The 20832-nt window shown below is 49.0% G+C and overlaps 1 protein-coding gene across 3 annotated transcripts in view; it reads right to left on the minus strand.

Annotated features, from left to right (window-relative positions):
• STING1 (stimulator of interferon response cGAMP interactor 1) overlaps positions 1–13106 on the minus strand; it is a 33415-nt gene extending 20309 nt beyond the window's left edge. Inside the window, exon 1 of one of the 3 annotated variants that reach the window (XM_090064684.1) lies at positions 13002–13106. The gene's annotated coding sequence lies outside the window, so the exon portion shown is untranslated. The remainder of the gene's footprint in view (positions 1–13001) is intronic. The other 2 variants (XM_090064685.1, XM_090064683.1) reach the window with 2 other exon arrangements.
• Between the last annotated feature and the right edge of the window lie 7726 nt (positions 13107–20832).

The raw sequence follows: 20832 nt of genomic DNA on the forward strand, positions 1-20832 counted from the left end.
AATTGACGGACAGGCCAACAGGGTTATTTAAGGAGAATTATTTCAAGAGCTTGGGTGTCTAGACACAGCCAAGAGTGGCTGTAGTCACAAACCAGCAGATTAGAAGGGGAAGGGCCGGGGAATTCCAATACATACAAACACTAACGACATTGAAATGAATAATATGTGAATATACCAATGGAAGTTGGGTATTTATCCTATGTCCCTTGGAAAACCCCCATATGAATAATGAAAGACACAAACAATTACTTCCCAAAGCTGAGCTTGATTCAAAGTTCAGTGAAGTCTGAGAATCTTCACCGGGTATTGGATCACGCCTATCAAGCCCAAATGCAATTAAAAATATGAAAGGTTTTCATTTCTTTATGCCAAGAATTAGGTTCCTAAATCCATACTTAGGCACCTGAGGCCCCACTCCTGCCAATTCATGCATATTAAGCTTCATTCTGGAAGTATTCCCTTCAGTAAAGCTAAACTTGACCATCCCTGAATTATAAAGGTGAAAATAAAGCTCAAAACCACCATCGGGTTATTTCCATCTGAACTACAAGCAAACCTACAGAACTTGATCCCCTCCCTGTCCAACCCAGAGACTTTTGACATGCTTTCTAAACTCCACAAACAAGGGAACCCCGACAGACCTATAATATCCACCATGAAACCCTAACTGAGGAAATAACACATTTCATCAAATCCATCCGAAAACCTCTTGTCACCCAAACAGCAAGTTTTGTCCAAGACACAACAGACTTTCTATGAAAACTTAAAAACACAGACCACCTTCCCAGCATTACCCTCCTAGCCACCCTGGATATTACCACCTTATATACCAACATCCCATGCCAGGATGGCATCCAAGCCTGCCTTACATACCTATAAGAACAAGATTACAATTTAGAATACAGACTTCAAGCTATTACTGAATTTATACGTTTCATCCTCACACACAACAACTTCACTTTCAATAACCAACACTTCCTCCAGACCATGGGCACAGCTATGGCCCCCAAATGGCCCCAAAATATGCCAAACTTTTCATGGGCCACTTAGAAGAATTCCCCATGCTATACCTAAGATATATAGATGACATCATCATCATCATTTGGACCTAAAACCTGCAATCTCTGATTGATTTCCATCACAAATTCAATAATCATCAGCCCTCTATCAGACTCTGTCTTGAATACTCCAGCACCAACATGTCCTTTTTAGACACTATGATCAATATTCAGAATGGTAAAATACAAACCATCATATACGAGAAACCCACGGACCGACATACAGATCTGCACAGAACCAGCAATCACCCTAAATCAGGGCAGGCAAAATACAGGCCACAGGCCAGATCCAGTCTACTAGGCACTTTCATCCAGCCGAGTCCCGCCAGCACACAGCTTCCAGGCAGGACTGCTGCTGCCACTGCTGCAGCCATTGCTGTAGCTCCTGGGGGACCAGCTCAGCATTGTTGGTGTCCCGCTTACTCATGGCAGCAGTTAGAAAAGTGGCAGGGGGGGAGCACCTGGGCAGGGGCAGGGAAGATGAGGATGGGGCTAGTAGCAGCGTGGAGCCCACACCCAAGGGGGAGTATGGAGCTTGGGTAGGCAGGATGTGGGTGTGAGGGACAGCGGGAGGTGTGGGGACACTGTCCCCCATGGTGTGCAGCCCCACTTCCAGCAGCAATAGCAGCAGGCAGGGACGCTTGGTGCGCTCGTGCCTGGCACAGCCACTGGTGCCCAGTGGTGCAGCTCTGCTCTCACGTGTTACCAGGGAAAGCCCCACACAGGAGCTGGCTGCACAGGTCCTGGGACTCCATGGGGAAGCAGGGGCCAGGGCTCCCCTCCACTTCTGGCAGAGTCCCAGGATATATGTGAAAGGGGGTGGGAAAGTCAGCCAGCTCCAGTGCAGGGCTTTCCCTGGTAGTACACGAGTGCACAGCTGCTTGTGTGCACAGGGAATCCTTGTGATAGAGGTGGCCCGACTGGGCTCTGCCACTGCTGGCTGGAGCCATGCGCCACTGGGTGTCAGCACGAGTCATAAGCACCCCTGTTGGCTGCTGCTGCTGGAAGTGGGTGCTGGCTTAGAGAGGAGGGTGTGGAGGCAGGACTTCTGGTCCCAAGATGTTGACCAGAGGGTGGGGCAACTGTCAAGCGGTGGGGTAGCCCTCAACAACAAACCAAAATTCGTTAAGTGGCCCTCCAGTCAAAATAATTGCCTACCCCTGCCCTAAACACACCAAAAAAGCTATAATATACCACCAGACCCTCTGATACCACCAGTTATCCACTGAGGAGAACACCTGTGATCGTCACCTCACACATCTCAAGCGAGCTTTCATCCAACAAAGATACTCCTCCAGAGAGACAGACCCACAGAAGTTTAGGGCTGGAAGGACCTTGTGAGATCATCAGCTCCAGCCCCCCTGCTTTGGAAGAGCCACTCAGATACCGTGTGAAGAACAGCTGCGGTACAAAAAGAAAATCACCACAAATCACACACCATTAGTTATGACATACCATCCTTCCCTGGAACCTATATGGAAAATCCTCAAACAACTGCAACCATACTAAAAGAAGGCCAAATTCTTAAAGAGATCTTCCCAAAACCACCCATCCTAGTCTTTAAACCAGAACCAAACCTCACCAATCTCACCACCAGAAGCAAATTTCCTATGGTCCAAAGCACACCAAATGGATCCAGACCATGCTTGGACAAGAAATGTAAAACCTGCCAACACATCTCTACCAGCCCCACAATAACTACACGCCACAAAAGAACCATCGCCATTTCTGAATTTTAGACCTTCACCTCCAGAAATGTAATATATCTCATCCAGTGCACCAAATGCCTTGATGGAAAACATGTAGGAAAAAACAAACAACTGCGTACCAGAATGAATGCACATCAACAATCTATCGAAGACAAAAATACCCAATTACCCGTGGGTGCACGCTTCTCACGAGATAACCACGCTCTCTCTTGTCTCTCAGTTCTAATCCTCAAAGGGAATTTACAAAACACCTTTCATAGATGAGCCTACAAACTTCACTTCATAAATCTACTGGATACAAAAAATCATGGACTAAATACAGACATCGGATTTACGGCACATTATAACTTGCCTGACATCTGATAACCCCAGGTAACCTGTCTACATTTTACCAGCTACATTCTATCTCCAGGTCAACATTCCCACACTTACCCCACACCCACCTGTCTCATACCTATTTTCTCCCATCCCTCTGATCCTGCCTGCTACACATTTGCATTTTCACAGACGTGCATTTGTATATTGTCTTCTATTCTATCCAGGAAAACAAAAAAAAAGAGCAGCAGACTTTCCTTATGCCTAAAGAAAGGTATTTGTGCCCAAAAGCTTGCAAAGAACAATTTTTCCAACTACTTGGTTGGTCTAATAAAAGATATCACATCTACCCAAAGAACCTCAGGCCCCAGGGGAGGCAGTGAGGATCTAGTCCGGGAACTTCTGGAGGGACTGGATGTATTCAAATCAGCTGGTCCGGATGATTTCCACCCCAGAGTACTGAGGGAATTAGCTGAGGTCATTGCGGAACCCGTGGCACGGTTTTACGAGCACTCGTGGTGCTCTGGTGTGGTGCCAGAGGACTGGAAGAGGGCCAACGTGGTTCCCATCTTCAAAAAAGGGAGGAAGGAGGACCCGGGAAACTATAGGCCAGTTAGTCTTACCTCAATCCTGGGTAAGCTTTTTGAGAGAATTATCCTAGCACATGTCCACGAAGGGCCAGCGGAGGAGGTTATGCTTAGGGGCAACCAACACGTGTTCATTAGAGGCAGGTCCTGTCAGACCAACCTGGTGGCCTTCTATGACCAGGTCACCAAATCATTAGATGCAGGGGTAGCAGTGGACATAGCCTTCCTGGACTTTAGGAAGGCCTTCGACACTGTCTCTCACCCCGTTTTCATTAAAAAAACTGTGACTGCTGTCAAATGTGTCGCCAACTGGCTGGAGGGCCGCACCCAGAGGGTGGTGGTGGATGGGTCATTTTCGATCTGGAGGGATGTGGGCAGTGGGGTTCCTCAGGGCTCGGTCCTCGGGCCCGCACTGTTCAACATCTTCATCAGCGATTTGGATGAGGGGGTAAAAATCACCCTGTTCAAATTTGCTGGCAACACTAAGATGTGGGGAGAAGTGGGCACCCTAGAAGGAAGCAACAGGATACAATCAGACCTAGACAGGTTACAGGGGTGGGCGGATGAGAATAGGATGGGATTCAACACTGACAAGTGCAAGGTGATGCACCTGGGGAGGAAGAACCAGCACCATACCCTCAGGTTGGGGAACTCCCTTATCGTCAGTGCAGAGGCAGAAAAGGATCTTGGAGTCATCATTGATGCCAAGATGAACATGGGCCGGCAGTGTGGGGAGGCAGTCAGGAAGGCCAACCGTACCTTGTCATGCATCCACAGATGCATCTCAAGCAGATCCAAGGAGGTGATACTCCCCCTATATGTGACACTGGTCAGGCCACAGCTGGAGTACTGCGTCCAGTTCTGGGTGCTGCACTTCAGGAGGGATGTGGACAGCATGGAGAGGGTCCAGAGGAGGGCCACTCTCATGATCGGGGGCAGCAGGGCAGGCCCTACAAGGAGAGGCTATGGGACCTAAACCTGTTCAGCCTCCACAAGAGAAGGCTGAGGAGGGATCCAGTGGCCTGTTATAAACTAGTCAGAGGGGACCAGCAGGCATTGGGGGAGTCCGTGTTCCCCCGAGCACTACCAGGAGTGACCAGGAATAACAGTCACAAGCTGGCAGAGGGTAGATTTAGGCTAGATATCAGGAGGCACTACTTTACGTTCAGGACGGCTAGGATCTGGAACCAACTTCCAAGCAAAGTGGTGCTGGCTCGTACCCTGGGGGTCTTTAAGACAAGGCTGGACAAACACCTTGCTGGGGTCCTTTGAGACTTCAGTACTCTTTCCTGCCAAGACAAGGGGTTGGACTTCATGATCTGCTCAGGTCCGTTCAAACCCTACTAACTATGAAACTATGAAACCTTGTCTGCCAAAGTGAAAATACAGACTAGAGTGGATAAAATTATCAGTGTTTCCAATCTGAAGAGTTTAGAAATCGTAAGTCAAGCCCCTACTCCCAATGTCATGCAACTGGCTGAAAAAGGAATTGTGATGTTTTAAAAAACTAATATAATTTTCATTCTCTTGATCTGGGTCCCTGACCCTTTATGATATGTACCAATCATATTTTGATACTTATTGTTATACAGAGAAGACCAAAAATCACTTTTTGTTGTTTTTAATAATGAAAGATGAGATTCTCAAAAATTCATATGACTCCAAGAGGTAGGGCTTTAAAAAAAACTTACACATATGTAAGATGGCCATCTATAAGTATGTAAGGGGTGAATATCGGGAGCTGGGAGAAAAACTGTTCACTAGGGTACTCTGGGGAGGACAAAGAACAATGGCCATATATGGCTGGAGGATGGTTTCAGGTTGGAGGTAAGGAAGAACTTCTTTACAGTAAGGATAACCAGAATAGACTCCCCAAGGAGGTACTGCAGTCCCCAACTTTGGAAGTCTTCAAGAGGAGACTGGACAGACACCTTGCTGGGATCATTTTATACCAGAGCAGGGGGGTTGGACTCGATGATCTTTTGAGGTCCCTTCTAGTTCTTAATTTCTAAGGTTATATGATATGAGATATATAATAAAATTACAAGAACTGGCAATACTGACTTAGGCTCTTATTTTTCAAAAGTCTTGTTATAGCTAATAGTCAAATACACTTTTCCTCAAAATGGGGGTGGGAGAAGGGAACCTATCCTTTATCCTGAGAAAAAAATATCTTCTCTGTATAAACCCATTAGGTCATATGGAGGAAATAAATTGCCACAGTCATAGATATCAATCACATATTGTAGGATTATGGGACAAGTATATTTAACATGAGTAACAAAGGACAACTTGACATACCAATAAGTAAAATTGAAACAATGCAGCAGCAGATAAAATGATAAATTACCAGATCAACTGGTAAGTAGTTAGATAAGCACATAGCTACTATGCAGCAGCATCACAGAAAAGTAAGTTAGGACTGTGTAAAAGATGTAAAATATAAACATCCTACATCCGACTGGTTCTAGGTTTGTTTAAAAACTTAAAAATGTGTGCATAAAAAGGGGACTGACTTGAGCCTAGATCTCAGTAGAGCCAGGTGAAAGTAGACTGTTTACACTAGTGTTGATCCTACTATAAATATGGCTGGATGCTTCTTGCAGCATTTTTTGCTATGGGTACTAGAGGTTTAAGTGCTCAAGCCACACTAACGAGCGCTCCAAGTCTAAGGCCACGGTGCCCAAACTTTTGGCCCTGAAGGCTGGACAAATGGTGCAGAGTCTGTTCATAGGCTGGATCCTGTCCGTGGGTCTGGCCCTGCATGCTCCAGGCCCACTGCACCAACCCTGTGCTTGTTACCCTAGGCCCAACCCCAGCCCAGCATGTGCTGGACTGCGTCTGTGCACAGGGCTATATCATCTGGCCTGTGTGGTTTGAAAATTTGGTGGTAAAGGAGTGGCAGCAGTGTTAATTGCTTCCCTACCATCAAATTTCTGGAGCCCGAGAGAGCCCTGCAAGCTGAATCATATGGCTCCATAGGCTGAATCTGGCCCACAGGCCAGAGGTTGAGCACCCCTTATCTCTGGTACTAATTCCCTTAACTGCTATGTTTATTAAACAACTTTGACAATGTGTCCCAAATGAAACCAACACAGAAAAATCTGCCTGAGTTTGCAAAGACTCTGAGGCAGTTGTTTCAAGCTGCAATCTCCTGAACCCATTGCAATATAAATTAACTTAGATACCAGGGATGACGTTTTAAGTGCCAACATTGTTAATTATTTAATTGCTCAAAGATGCAGTCTTCTCTGAGTAATTGCTTATTTTGGGCAAGTCTTCAGTATTACTCAGTAGGGTTACCAGGAGTCTTGTGGTTCATTTTTCTAAAGAAAAACTTGACTTGCAAAGGTGAGAGAGATGCTGGATTGCAGCATCAGCTATACACACCAGTCTGAAGAAGCTTGTAAACAGGAAGCTGTTCAGTGAAGAGCCATAGATGCACAATGCTATTAATCAAAGCAGGGATGATAGGGAAAAGGCTTGTCAGAGATGTCTATGCAGCATTTTTCATACAGGGTTCAGGCAGCAGCTCTGTGGGTTCAGCTAATACAAGCAGAGAAGTATATTCAAAACACAGTCAATACTCAACACCAACAGCAAAGCATCGATTTGAAGAAAGGGCCAGATTTCCAAAAGCATTCATTACCCACCCAGCCATTCCCACTGAAACTCTAAAATTTAGAGTTTCACATGAAGCCTCAGGGACACTTGTCTTGCATACAGAAAACCAGGACTGGAAAAACTGGTGCATACAGTCATTTTATCAGTGCCAGGGACTACAAGCCTCCCAGTGACTTGCACGTTCCAGGTGGCGTGTATGAGACGGGGGAAGACACCTCAGAAATTCCAGAGCCAAACATTGTGAAGATCCCTCAATTACATTTCAAAGAAACTTCAGCCTCTTTCTTAACATTAAAAACAAGGTAAATATGAAGTGTCAGCTGATCATCTCAATCATCTATTTGCTGTGTAATCTCCCTGCCTAGTTTGTCACGGTGTGCTGTGACAATGAGTCCCATGAGCCATAGGAACCTGCACATTAAGAGGACTCCAGATCAGGCTGTCTTCTCTCTCAGCTAATAATATCTGACTGTTACGCCAGCATACAGCCATTTCCTGCCTCTTTGAGTTTGTGTAACACAAGAAGGCTATGGGGAGGGGAAGGAACAGGTTTACTACAAACCAGAAGTGGATCTGCCACTTGCTATAACCGCAATATTTGAACCAATTCAGCCTCTCAGCACTCTGTCAGTCTTAGCCTGCACACATGTAAGGCTCCTGGCCTGCTTCTCTACCCAGCCCAGGAAAGACTTGCTGCTATAGAAAGTCTCTACACATGCAGTTTAGGCTAAAATGGTTTGTCTGCCCCACCCTGAAGTAGCAATTGCCCTTCTTTCAAATTTCTGTAGTAGTCCTGTTGGCCTATGACATGATGGCTCCAGGGCTCTGGCAACTTCCCACTTGCGTCTGTGGACAGCAGCCCCAACTGACATGTTTCAAAGATCCAGCTATACAACCATACAAGCCCTTTGAAACTTTCCAGAAGCAGGAGAAGCACTCCCAAATAGTCCCTCATTCTAAGAGGTACCATCTTGAAGTGTTTCAGTTCCTGTTACTTGTACACAGGGACAGGGCACCCATATCTCCTCCAGAACTCCACGGTGCTCTGCTCCCCACACCCCTCCACAGGGGAAGGAAGGAGAGCAGAGTATACAGTCTGCAAGCTAAGTGGCCGGCTGCAGGCTGCCGAGCCACTGATGGCTGCGGGGTCTAGCCCCGAGTTCTGGACACTCCTGCACTTGGGGCCTTGGCCAGTGCCTGTGCCAGGATCTGCAGCCCTAATCCCTCCTTCCTCTGCTCTGGTGATGGGTGAGCAGTGAGGTAGAGGGAACTGGGGCTGGAGAATAGGAATCTTGGGAGCAGAGGAGAGCTGGAGTGTGTGTCCCCAATTCCTTATGCCCTCCACAAACACTGCCTGTAGTGCTCCCTGACTAGAAAGCCAAAGCTGCATACTGCCACAGAAATTTTGAAATGATCCAGGCAAGGGGAGCCACAGGGGCTGTATGCATGTCCTCTGGCTGAATTTTTAAAGCATTTTCAAGCCCATTCCATTGGGAAACATTTCAAAAGCTACTTCTGTCCACAGCCGAAGTTGTATGGGATTGACTGGGTCCAGAAACCCTGGCCTTTAAAGGGGAAGGCCAGACCACTACATACCTACTCAGCCTCTCATAGGGTTTGTTAGGACCCCTTAGCATCATGCATCCAGATGCTGGTCTCATTGCAGTCACTGCTTTCAGTTCTTGGAATTATTTTAACTTCTACAGACTGCAGAAGAAAAAAGCAAGTGATTCAGACAAAGAATAAAAGGATCCCAGGCAGCAGTAGCAGCTCTCTCATAGGAAGAAGTTACACTTACAGTTCACAGGCTGGCAAAGGCTTCAATTATCTTCTGACTCAGTCTTGCAGTAGCTTTGTGCAGGAAAGTCCCCAGTGAAGTCAACTAGAGCAGCTTGCAAGGAATGGGCATTAGCCAAAAGAGCCTCTTTCACTGGGTACTCAGTGCCAGAAGGATGGTTTGTCTGTATGCTGTGCTATCTCTCCCATCCATAGGTCTCAACTGCCTGCTCCCCGACTCCTGAGTCAGGAGTCCTGACAACCCTAGGTAGGTGTGTGATCCAGCAAAAGCCACAGAGGAGCAGGTCAATGTACTGTTTCAGGCACAGCCACAAGTACAGATGCCTCTTGCAGCACAAGTCCCTCAGTAAGTTGTGAAACAATCACCATGAACTCTGCAAGTCTCCCAGGTCCTGCATCCAACTCTCTCCCCCCCACCCTGGCTACTGACTTCCAGGCGCCCTGGCCCTGCTGAAATTAGTAGCCTGCCTGACCCTCCTGGGCTCCCACCTCAGGCCTCCCGGCCTTACCTGCTCAGTTCCTCAAGCTCTTTCCCTCTGGGCATGGACCTCCATACGTCCCCTTAGTCCCTTTCACAAACCACCAAAGCTTAACCACAGGATCCCGAGGAAAGGAAGGATGGAGAGCAGCAGAGTAAGGACTCTGGACTTCATAAAAGCAGACTTTGACTTGCTCAGGGAACTTATGGGTAGGATCCCCTGGGAAGCCAGGCTGAGGGGGAGAGGAGTCCAGGAGAGTTGGCCGTACTTTACAGATGCCTTACTGAGAGTGCAGGAACAAACCATCCTGATGTGCAGGAAGTCTGCAAGTATGGCAGAAGACCAGGTTGGCTTAGCAGGGAACTCTTCAGTAAACTAAATCACAAAAAGGAAACGTATAGAAATGGAAACTTGGACAAACAACTAGGGAGGAGTATAAGAGTGTTGTTCAGGCATGCAGGGATGAAGTCAGGAAGGCCAAAGTGTAATTGGACTTGCAGCTAGCAAGGGATGTGAAGAGTAACAAAAAGGGTTTCTACAAGTATGTTGGAAGCAAGAGAGGATCAGGCGAAGTGTAAGTCCCTTACTGAGTTGGGGAGGCAACCTTGTGACAGAGGATGCAGAATAGGCTGATGTACTCAATGCCTATTTTGCCACAGTCTTCACAGGGAAGGTCCGCTCCAAATCTACTGCACCAAGCAGCACAGTTTGGGGAGGATAGGAGCAGCCCTCAGTGGCAAAAGAACAGGTTAGGAACTATTTAGAAAAGCTGAACATATACAAGTCCGTGGGGTTGGATGGGATGCACCCACAGGTAACAAGGGAGTTGGCTGATGTGATTGCAGGGCTGCTGGCCATCATCTTTGAAAACTCATGGAGATCAAGAGAGGCCCCAGATGACTGGAAAAGGGCAAACTTAGTGCTCATATTTTAAAAAGGGAAAAAAGAGGATCCAGGGAGCTAAAGAGCAGTCAGCCTCACCTCAGTCCCTGGAAAAATCATGGAGCAGATCCTCAGGGAATCCATCATGAAGCATTTGGAGAAGAAGGTCATTAGGAACAGTCAGCATGAATTCACCAAGCGCAAACCATACCTGACCAACCTGATTTCCTTCTGTGGTGATGAAATGACTGGCTCTGTGGATGTGGGGAGGGGAGGTAGGCAGCCTGCAGCCAGCCCCTAGGGAACAAGTGGGGACACAGGGCTTGGGTGGCACACACCTGGGCCAAGGCATGCCTGGCCAGCTTACCATGGTCCCTGGGCACCTGCACATGACCAACCTCCAATCTGATGCCAGGCAGCACAGGGCCCCTGGAGCAGAGTATCTTGTCTCTCAAATGTTGCAAACTCTCACAAAAGCCTTCTGTCTCTTGCCTGTGCAGGGCCAACAACTGGATGCAGGGGAGAGGCCACAGGGGCCCACAGAACTGCTGCCACAGGCTTGCTGCCACCCACCACCTGGAGGCACCAGCTGCACCTGCTGCACAGCCAGGATGGGACCCACCTGCTCTGGTGGCTGGTGGTCACAGGAGAGGGATAGGTGGCAGACCAGTGGGCATGGCAGGAAAAGGACCTCACCCAGGAGACAATCTGAGAGAGGGCGCAGCTGTGGGCATGCCATGGTTACTGGGCTAAGCTGGAGGCCTTGGAGTGGCAGTGCATGGAGCTGCTGGAACAGCAGCTAGCCACCCAGAGCAGCCCAAAGGAAGCTGTGCCCATGCCCCGCCATGCCTGGCCCCTGGCCCTGCAGGGTCCCTGGGTTCTGCCTGCTGCTCCACAGCAGGCCCCCAGCAGCACCCTAGAGCAGGTCCTGCAGTGCCTGCCGGCTACAGGCATCCCTGGCCTTCACCATGGCCCCGGGACCCACAGAGGAACTGTCTATGGCACCTGCTGCATTGGGCTCTCCACTCTGGGCGGCCCTACCACTCAGCCCCTCACAGATGGACTCAGAGACAGGGTCAAACACATGAAGTGTCTGTGAAGTTTGGGGAACGGAGTTTTTATTGTTGGTGGGTGGGGAGGATGTATGTGTACAGGGGACTGCTCGTCCCCAGGTGGAGCACTTTACATTTCTCAGTGTTGAACTTCATCTGGTTCCAATCTGCCCAAAAGCTAGCCTGTCTCGGTCTGCCTGTATCTATAACCTTTCTTCAAGCATGTTCAAGCATGACCACGTTTCACCTTAGGGAACCTGTGTTTGCTAGGCTTAATCTGCCAGGTGATCTGAGCTGGGCTGATGGATCCCAGTCCCACCCTCTTCCCTTCTGCAGGAAGGGAGGGGGATGAGGGAGGAAGAGTGAGCTGCCGGCTGGGAGCTTGAGCTGCAGGGGGGAGGGGAGGAAATGGAGCACACCCAACTTGTGGTCACCCCAGCACCCCCTCTCCAGCTCTGGCTGGGCTGGCAGCTCACTTCCCCCCTTCCCTCCTTTCCTGCAGACAGCCAGGGAGCTGGGGGGGCGGGGGAGGAAGGGAGACTGGGCTTCAGACAGGCTCCTGCAGCTGAGCTTGATCCCCTTGCCTGACCCAACAAGCTAATATAAAAGCACCATGGATCAGAGCAGAAGTCTGCTGGTCTGGCAGTGCCCTTCAAGTCAGGTTCTGTCTTGAGACCAGCAACTGTGTTGGAAGTTGCTGCATGCTGAAGCTTGCAAAAAGAAATGGAATACAAAAGAGAATGAAATGCAGTGAAAGACTGTGTGTGAAGAGGACTTCCAAGGCAAGTGCTGGCTTTCACTGGTCTGACTTATAATTAAGGGCAAGAAACACGTAGGGCCTGGGTAAACTATACATGTACATTGGAATGATCTGCATCCATTTTGCACACTCATGTAAATTAGATTAGGACACAGGCAGGCAAATGAGCAGCAGTCCCAGGCTAACTGCTCACACTAGGTACTATCATAGCGCCTTTCCAGTGGTTAGCTGGAAACAGGTAACAGCTACCTGAGGAAGTGGACAGTACATTTTTTACCAGATTTTCCCTGGGGCAATGCTACACTGGCTGTGTAAGCTGTGCGCTACCAGGGTCTTTTCACTTATTGTTTACACTGAAGTAAAAGCTAGTTACTTCAGTGCAGGTGTATGAGAAGATATGGGAAAGCCACCAAAGCTCAAGCATCTTGCCATGAAATCTCCAGTTTTCACAAGCAAGAGTTTAGGATAATCCAGAGTGAGATTAATAGGAATGCAAAATCCTTCATAACCATGATACATTTTCAAATCTGCCTCTCCATGGAAGGAGACTTTGCAGGTGTGAATTCCAGCAGACACCAGGCCATCAGGCACACAGCTAGCAAGCTCCTAGAGACACCTCTTTTTGGCATGCAGAATGCTATCCACTTCCTTCCTAATCAGCTTCCCAAAGGAAAATGGACTCCAAACATTGCAAGGGAGAGAGGAACAGCATCCCAAATAGTGAATATAGGAACCTACCTTTAAGCACCAGGCTCCAGACGTTGCTGCAGCTTGTCCTAATGGCACTAATAATTTTTCAGCCTTGCCAGGGAAATGCACATCACCCTGGCTATCTGAAACTTACTAGATATCACCTGATTTCCTATCACCAGATGTGTTACAAGACAGCAATGGAAAGTGTCAGAAGATGGGTTTCTGGCTCCACCTGTTGGCAGATGCAAGGCACAGTCCCATGATACTGGTCTGATCATGAAGTTGGATCCCGTACACCAGGGAAGTAGAATTCATCTGGCCCTGTGAGCCAAACGAGTGACACAGGCTGGTTCAGGGGCTGGATCAGGCCCATGGGCCCCCTTCCCCTCTGCATGCCAGATATACTGCACTCAAGGTCCATTTCAGCAGCTCTGGAATGTGCAATGCATGCAGCTTCTGCAGGCAACACGTACAGCATGGGTCCCAGACCAGCTGGAGTGGGTACTTTGTGTGGCACAGATTTCAGAGTGGCAAGAATAGATTCATAGATGTTAGGTTTGGAAGGGACCTCAGTAGGTCATCGAGTCTGACCCCCTGCCCTGGGCAGGAAAGAGCGCTCGGGTCAGATGACCCCACCTAAGTGCTTGTCCAGTCTCCTCTGGAAGATCCCTAAGGCAGGGGAGAGCACCACCTCCCTCGGAAGCCCATTCCAGATTCTGGCAACCCTTATTGTGAAGAAGTTCTAATGTCCAGCCTAAATCTGCTCTCCATCGCTTTGTGGGCATTGTTCCTAGTTACTCCAGAAACTATGGCTACAAATTCACACTGCATAGGTGCTGTATGCAGTGTGTTTCCTGCACCTTGCCCATGGGGCCAGGTCAGTATGTACCGCACGTGGCACCCAGAGGCATCATCAAAGGTTGCCTGTGGGCTGGATCTTTGACACCTCCCCTGTATACTAGTGATTCTCAATCAGGGTTGAGAACAAGGGAGCTGCTTCACCTTGGGGTGCCATGAGGTTATTAAGAGTGCCATGGGGTACCACACAATATTAGCACTGTTATATGTGAAAACACCTACATGTGATTTGCAAGATAAACCCAGAGATTTCAAATCTGAATATATAGCATCAAAAACTCTGACCCACTTTGGTCTGAGTTCTTTGCAACGTAAGAATTGCTCTGTTGTCTTTCCGTAGTCAAAAAAATGAGTGAAAGCTCATTCCAAAAGCATTATCCAGAAGGTGGGGCTTGAGTCTAACAAGGCTGGGAACCAAAGCTATATAAAAACTATTGTTGCTAGGCCTCAGCCCTGTATGAGAAACTGTGTGCAAACTTATGTGTTTGTTTGTAGATGCGGAATCTGCTAGCACATGCATGGGGCACATCTGCTTGACTATTTCTCTGCCTACATGAGTTTCCAGTAATGCTGTATGCATGTGCATGTGCTTTTATATATGCATTGATATATAAGACATATATCCCCATGCACATGTGTGCCCACATGCATTTGAATCCATGTGCATGTTTGTCTGCAGAGACATCACTGTCACATGCACGCCATAACAGTGGCACCCATGCGCGAGGCACCAAGATGGCAAGCCCCGCCCTTCTTCCCTGTAACCATCACAAAAGGGTAAAACAAACGCTGCCATACCATTACTTTCGTTATCAGAGCGTCACCAACATAGGTGAAGTCAGATAGTCTACAACGCCAAATAAGGCCAGGACACAGCACCCTGAGAGGTGATCGGTGAAAACAGCCAGCTCACCATTGAGCGCGACACCAGAGTGATATAAGGGAGTGCACAGCCGCACTCAAGTGAGGTCGTTCATCACCTGCTTCGATTATCACAAGGGACGCTAGCCTGATCACTTAGCTTCCGCCTCCCGTTCGCAATTAGCAACCGCCGAATGCCGCTTCATTGTCGGCCCCAACATGATTAGTAGTCTACTTCTCTGCATCTCGTTTCTCTCCTCAATGCTCACTGTGAGTAAATAAACCTCTACCTTCAACTACTCTCTGCCTCCGTGACTATCACTTCACCTCCAGTCTCTTCAGGCGACATGAGCTGGACTTGCATTAACCGTCCCATGGAGAGCTAACCGGCCCTTCTAACCCAGCCGTTCCGGACCCTTGTGCTGCGATCGGACAGCAGTGTGACAATCACATACATGCAGTGAGCCTGCACAATTCAGCTAGGGACAGAAGTTACACAAAAAAACAGTTTAAGTCATTAGAAACTGGCTTAAACTTGTAACAAAACAGAAGTTCAGTGCATATAAATCAGTTTCAAAATGGCTCAAACTGGTTTAAGATAAACCTGGTCAAATGTAGTGTAGCCCAAGTATACAAGGGTTTGTACTTCCCTCTCCAATTGAGGGAATTATTGGCAGGGCAGTGTGCTGCAGAGGGACACAACAGCGCAGCAGCCACCTCTGTACCCTATGGAGTCAGGCCCAGTCAATCAATTACTTAACTATACACAAATGTATTATTACAACAAAACCATTAAAGGGTAAGGACCTATATATATATATATATGTACAAATTTACAAAACAATAAAGTCTATACCATATATCTATATATATCTCTATATCTCGATAGATAGATATAGATATATACACATACACACACAACCAATTATTATTCAAAAATACAGATGAACAACAGAACAACCCAGAACAAAAGATATTGATTGGGCAACCTTATAACTCTATTAATATACAAACTATTACTTCAACTTATTCACATAAAATATAAGGCACAGTCTACAATATAACCAGCAATCCTTAGACTACTTGGGTGCCCTCCAGGTCAGGGACCCCATTCCCAAGGTACCACTACAGGAAAGGAGGTGGGGGGAAAGAAAAGGAGAGGGAGACCCCAAAGACTCCTAAGCCCCCCCACCCCACTATCACCCAGGAGCAGCCCACGTGGTGCCCCTTCACAACCCTGAAGGTGGGGGGTCCCTCCCCTGTGGGGACCCTCTCTTCAGGGTAACTTACTACTCCACAGTCCCAGAGGGTTGCCTCCTGTTCTCCAAGTTGAGCCCTGTCCCCTGCTGGGCTTTTCTGCCATCCAACTCTGCTGCCACTGGCCCTGCTGAGGGTGACATACGCTGCTGTGTGTAGTGGGCGCTTCGCCTTGTGTTAGGGGTTGGAGGCCCAGACAGCCTTGTGTAGCACCAGGGTTCGGTCTGCTCCCAGACCCTCTGTGCAGCATTGTCTGCAATGAGCTGCTGCCCTGTACCAGCAACTGTAGACCTGAGCCACCTCAAGCAGTTCCCAGGGTTTCTCACCCTCTATGTAGTCCCTCCTACACTCAGCTCCCAGCTTCATGTGGAGACTGGGGACCTGAACTGCCCAAATGGCTCCAGAGATCCTGCTCTGTGCACCAGCCTGACTTAATTGATTTGGGTCAAAGTGATTTATGAAACTTCTGTCCCAGACCCCTTCCTGGTTCAAGTTAAATCACAGTCCCCCAGCATACTTTCCAGCCCTGGGCTGTGTCATGCTGTGCTGTCTGCTCCAGCAGAGAAGGGTTTGGAGGAGTAGGGGGGAAAGGCAGGGACTGGCAAACCCCAGCTGGGGTCTTGGGCCAAAGAGGGGGGTTAAATAAGTACAGAGTGCTTCTCCTGAGTACAGAGCTGCCCTGCCTTGCTAAAACCTGCTGGCTGCAACTGTGGACTACAAAACCCAGAGACACCTGGAAGCAGGAAGAGGAAGTGATGAGCAATCCTGCAAAGTCCTGCTACTGTGAGTCTGGACTGCAAATCCCAGAGACCTCAGGAGCAGCTGGCTTTGTTCCAGAAAGCCATGATCTAGCACCCCCTGGCTTCTGGCCTGAGCCACTGCAGGTATGTGGCTGTTTTTTCTGAATCAAAAGTGAATGTCTGTCTAGTTGTTTCTCAGTTTAATCGCTGCAGTTTAAACTAACCTGAAAAGATTGAATTGATTTACCCTCAGGCTTTTTGATTGTCTGTACTTAGCCTTCTTATGGTTGCATGAGGACCCTTGCATGCCTTCAGGTGTATGCTTGTATGTATTCCTATCTGCTTGGGTGCCTTTTTATGCTAACTTGCCAGACCTCTTCTACCCCTTTTAGCATTGCACTTAGGCTAAAAATATAGAACATATTTTTAAAAGATTCCATCTGCAGATGAATAGATCACCTATTTTGGTGGTACTCTTCATAGTAGCTGCAAGACAAACAACTCACCTGCCTCATCTAAATGCAGTGAACTTAAAACTTATAAATGATGCAACATAACTCACCCTGCTTGAAATGTGGATGCCAACACTGGGCTCTGCTCTTGTACGTAGAAGAGGATAAGGATAGGGCACATAGGACAAGCAACAGCCAGCCACTTGTGAAGATATCGCAGGACACTGGAAGCGGGACGCTTCTGACAGCGGATAAGGAGAGCAGCACCACATACCGCACTTGGTAGAGTGAGGGGAGAAACGGCTCGGGGTGAGGGGCAGTGGTCTACCCAGGCCAGACAATGGGTCAAACCCCAGTGGGGTCATAGGGGCAAGTCACTCCGTTACCTTAGCAGTAGGGCAGGGGAAGAAACCAGATAGGTTCTTCCCAACTTAGTATTTGTGTTGGTTTCTTTTCTTTTCCCCCTTTTGGGGCTGAGAGACAGGATGACGTGATGCAGGCAAGACAGCTCTGCACCGTATTTTCCTTGTCCCCTTCTTTGTTGTTTTGGAGTACTGGTTAAATTTAGAGTCCCAGGTGGAGACTGCCTTGGGGCTGGAGGGGGTTACGTCTGAAGCCCTACAGCTAGCTGAGTGAGTTATCTTGGGAGGTAGAGTCTAGGGTGTGATAAGGCTACGAAGACCATCGAGCTCAAGAGGTGCAATATCATCACTTGGGGGGTATGGCCAAGAAGATCTGGTGACTCACCGAAGGTTGGCGTGAGGTTGGGGTGTAGGGGAGGTGGAGCCCCACGGACAAGTGCCTGGTGGACTCCCCACCGTAGAGGAGCCCTGGGTGGTTGGCCCTCCCACTGGAATAACATTCAAAGTCATGGCAAGTGAGATTGGGGGAGGCCACCCAGGTGATAGACATCTACCAACCGGCTTACAAGAGACCATAGGACGTCTGCTGCCGGCCATCTGGACCAAGGCTGCATGCAATCGAATGTTTGAAACAAGGTGGGCACAGTCTTGAATTTCATTTTGAGTCGAAACAGCTGTTCCATTCCATTCTGTCAAAACTGAAAGGCTGTTTCGAGGCTGTTTCGAGTTTCACTCGTGATGGGAAGTGAGACCAGCTGGGCTGACTTCCCATCCCCAGCGAGGCACAGCCCAGCTGGGCTGCCTACTGGCCCGGTGCAATCTAGCATGGGGAGGGCAGGAAGAGGAGCGTCGCCGCCTCTTACTGGATCATGTGCTGGGGATGGGAAGTCAGCCCAGCTGGACTGACTTCCCATTCCCAGCTTATGGTCGAAATGTTTCGACCATGGGGAGGGGCCACTTTTCCCCACACTCAGCACCAGCTCATTCCCTGCTGGGATCAGGGGGTCAGGGCTGCATGCTGCCTACCACCTGTGCTGTGGGACTGGGAGTGAGCGGGTGCATGAGGCCCACACCTGTGTCCCAGGGCCAATGCTGGCGAGGCCCAGAGCAGAGCAGCAGGAGTTCAGGGGTCCTGAGCAGCAGGGGCTCTATGGACCTGGGCCAGCTCCCCCCTCTCCCTGCTGGTGCAGCCCAACCCATCTCCACAGACCCTTGCCAGCCTTTGCCCCACTCTGGGCCCCACCAGCATTGGCCTTGAAACATTTGTCCCAAGACATTGGGACATTGTTCCCAAGATGGTGACTAGGGGGCAGGGCACCTGTCAAGGGGTGGGGCTACCCGTGCAGCCCTCAACAGCTTGCCAAAACTGGTTAAGTGGCCCTCCACCCAAGATAATTGCCTGCCCGTGCCACAAAGCCTGCCAAGTTTCAAGGAAATAGGTGTGGGGTTTGGGGGAAACTGCACCCCAAATTCTTGAAAGCAAAAATCACATTATATATATGTGTTAAGCCACAGTGGCGTCAAAAATGCAGGCATGCTAGCCCCTGTGAAGGCCACAAAGCCTGCCAGCTTTCAAGGAGATAGGTGCAGGGCTTCTGGGTTCTGGGGCCCTGTACCTCTAGCTGCTGACAGGCAAAACTCGTGTCATGTGTGCTTATGCAACTGTGTCTGTCTCGGGGCATGGAGGGGGAGAAACTACTGCAGACCTGGCTGCTAGGCCTTGCTGTGGCCACAAAGCCTGCCAGCTGTTAAGGAGATAGGTGCAGGGAGGTTCTGGGGCCCTGCAACCCTAGCTGATGACATACAAAACTCGTGACATGGGTGCTTATGCAACTGACTGTCTCTGTCTTGGGGCAGAAGCAGTTCCCAGCTCTGTCTTGATTCTTTCCTCTTCTTAGTAGGTGTTAATCCTTGCTCATTAATTCATTACCCTACCTGGCTACTGTGTCACGCAATCAATCATGATTCACTCAGGGACCAGCTCAATACACAGTAGTTAATGAGCAAGGATTAACACCTACAAAACGACAGACTAAGGAGAGGAAAGACTCGATACAGAGCTGGGAACTACTTCTGCCCCAAGGCAGAGACAGTCAGTTGCACAAGTACCCATTTCACAAGTTTTGCCTGTTAGCAGCTAGGGATACAGGGCCCCAGAACCCCCCTACACCTATCTCCTTAACAGCTGGCAGGCTTTGTGGCCACAGCAGGGCCTAGCAGCCAGGCCTGCAGGAGTTTCCCCTCCTGGCCCCCAGTGTCCCAAGACAGACACAGTTGCATAAGCACCCATGACACAAGTTTTGCCTGTCAGCAGCTAGAGGTGCAGGGTCCCAGAACCCAGAAGCCCCTGCACCTATCTCCTTGACAGCTGGCGGGCTTCATGGCCTCATCAGGGGCTAGCAGGCCTGCAGCTTTCACCCTGCTGCACCTTAACACACAGTGTTACCCATGTCATAACCCCCAAGTTTTGCTTGTCCGCAGCTTGAGGTACAGTTTTCCCCAAACCCCTGCATCTATCTCCTTGAAACTTGGCAGGCTTTGTGGCCTCAGCAGGGGCTAGCATGCCTGCAATTTTGACCCCACTGTAGCACATACACGTGACACAAGTTTTGCTTTCAAAATTTTGGGGTGGAGTTTCCTCGAACCCCCTGCACCTATCTCCTTGAACTCTGGCAGGCTTCCTGCCCTCAGAAGGGGCTACCATTCCCGCAAGTTTCCAAATCCAAATCAGGCCAGAAATGACAAAGTTATAGGCTGTTTTGTCCTTCCCCATTATAGCCTATGGGCAAAACATCAAAAGTGTTGAAACAGCAAAATGTTTCGAGTTACCGCATTTTGTTTCAAGGCTGTTTTGACTATATCTGTTTTGTTTTGATTTTGCTGTTTCAACCTTAAAACAGGTTGAAACAAAACTAGCGGCAAAATTTCGCACAGCCTAATGGGCAGCCAGGCCTGGGAGCCGGTAAGGAGTCAGAATTACCAAGTCAGAGGACCATGCAGAAGGGGCTATTACCATTTTCACTGGACAAATGGGGAAGGGGAGCAGAAACATGCTGTGGCTCTGTCCCTCCCACCCCTCCTGTGAACAATGGGTCAGGCTTTACCTCATAGTCTTTCTCCTCTATCTGGCTGTAACACCAACCGTGGGAGCCCACCTTGCTTGCCCCCTCTACTCTCTGAGGGTCCCACCCTGTTGTCTTTTCTGCCATGCCTTGATGTTATCACTGGACAAGGAGCCTGCCCCTAGAGGGCAGGGAGACTTGGGGTGTAAGGCCCTTGTTTGGGCTAAGGCCCCCTGGCCTTGTCCCATTTTACTGTGGCTAGCCCCTCCCCTTGAGGTCCACTG

Source organism: Crocodylus siamensis, chromosome 10, assembly GCF_052110815.1.
Source record: "Crocodylus siamensis isolate JL-2025a chromosome 10, ASM5211081v1, whole genome shotgun sequence".
Taxonomy (NCBI): Eukaryota; Metazoa; Chordata; order Crocodylia; family Crocodylidae; genus Crocodylus; species Crocodylus siamensis.